Genomic DNA, 2119 nt, shown 5'->3' with positions numbered 1-2119 from the left:
TTGGCCCTCAGGCTGACTGGCTGTGAGGTTTGGCCATGTCTACAGCTTATGGCTGCTGTGTGGAGGATTACCCCACAGAGTGGGATTTGCCCCAGTGGGCTCTAGTACCTGCTGAGATCACCATTTTTGTGCCACTTGTGGGGCTAATTCAGTGGTGCCCTACTATGGTCTGAAGCCAACCTCCAAGTATGTTGCTTCTGGAGACTCTTTGGAGGGGCTCCAGTGCAGGCCCAGGTCGGCCACTGCCTGTGACTTGCCAGAGGCTACCTGGTAGGAGCTACAAAGTGATCCACAGTTGTTCACTGCTCGTGCTAAATTTGGAGGTGCATGGGAGAGGCCACACTGTGAACTAAGGATGGCTGGCAGCAGTACTGAGCCTGAGGTAACTCTGCAGAAAGCCAGGACACCCAGAATCCTGCTGCCACCTATTGGCTCCCTTAAGGTTTAGCCACGGATAAAGCCTTGGGTGGTACATGAGTTGAGTGAGGCAGGGTCTCAGGGAGTCATTAGAGTGGGAAGAGTTTTGGTCACCAATTTAATGTAGATTCTGGTTTGGTGTCAGTGCTGAGCCTCAAGCAACTCTGTAAAAGTCTCAGAGCACACTGAGGCCAGCCACTGCTTGCCTGGGGCCCATGGACTCTGATAATTTTCCAAGAAAGAGTACAATGTGGGAGGGGCTGGCTACTCTTGGAGAAAGTGCCTCCAGCTGTGTAGGAGTTGGGTTGGGCCAGTACCAGCTGAGTCAACAGGATGGAGTAGCAGAGCTTACCAGGCCAATCAGATTCAGATTTGTCCTGTGAGGGCGGGCTCAACATATAAAACGTGGCACCTGCCTGCAGGCTTCATGGGAAGAAGAAAACTCACTGGGAAATGCCGAGTGTCCTTCAGTCCTGCCTCTGAAGCCATGCATCTCAGTCTGTTCCCCATATGCCTCTGACACCTCTCGAGTCATTGTCCCTTCACTGGAGCCCAAGGTGAGTGCCTGCAAGCGAGTCTGTGCACAAGCCGTTTTAAANTAATCTCCTGTATAACATCAGATTCCAATTTGGTTACTATTTATTGAGCTACCATGTGCCGGGTACTGTGCTGGATGCTCTTACTTAATTTCCCCTTGTATGCGATAAGAAAGGTGTTACAGTCTCCCAGAGTCAAGAGAGGTTTGGCATCAACAACTCTGGCCTGCAATCATTGTTCTCCTCATCTTTCAAGGGAGCGTGTTTCATTCATTCATCAAGAAATGTCTATAAAGCCCTCAGCAATGGTTTCTCAAGTCTGGATTCTTTTAAGACTATGGAGTTATTATAGGAGAATCTCTAAATCCACGTGTGTGCTACAGATTATCTAGAGACTGCAAAAGATAGACATGTATAACTTGTATGTACTTGCATTTCTCAAGTGTATGTGGGTTGTGATTAATCAAATATAATTTTTAAAACCACACTACTAAAGCTATGGTGTTTTTGTCATCATATATTTTATTAGTCATTAGAATTTTTAAAAATAATATACATTATTTTTCTGAACAGTTTTAGGTTTACTGGAAAGTTGAGTAAAAAGTACAGTGAGTTCCCATACACCCCTTTGCTTTTCCCTTTCCCCAAGTTTCCCTATTATTAACTTCTTACATTAATGCGGTATATTTGTTATAGTTGATGAGCCAATGCTGATACATTGCTAAAGTCCATAGTTTACATTTTTATATAGGGTTTACTCTTTGTGTTGTGCATTCTATGGGGTTTTGAAAAATGTTTAATCACATGTATCCATCATTATAGTGTCATATAGCATAGTATCACTGTCCTAAACATCACCTGTGCTCCACCAATTCATCTCTCCTTTCCTCTCCCTGAACCACTGATCTTTTTACTATCTCTACAGTTTTGCCTTTTCCAGAATTCCATATAGTTGCAATCATATAGCATGTAGCCTTTTCAGATTGACTTCTCTCACTTAGCAACATGCATTTAAGGTTCCTCTGTTTCTTCATGGCTTGATAGCTCATGTCTTTTTATCACTGAAAACTATTTCATTGTATGGATGTACCATGGTTTGCTTATCCATTCTCCTATGGAAGGACATTTTGGTTGCTTCCAAGTTTTAGCAATTATGAAAATGTTTG

Source organism: Hipposideros armiger, unplaced genomic scaffold (assembly GCF_001890085.2).
Source record: "Hipposideros armiger isolate ML-2016 unplaced genomic scaffold, ASM189008v1 scaffold_14, whole genome shotgun sequence".
Taxonomy (NCBI): domain Eukaryota; kingdom Metazoa; phylum Chordata; class Mammalia; order Chiroptera; family Hipposideridae; genus Hipposideros; species Hipposideros armiger.
This window is presented reverse-complemented; position numbering follows the sequence as displayed.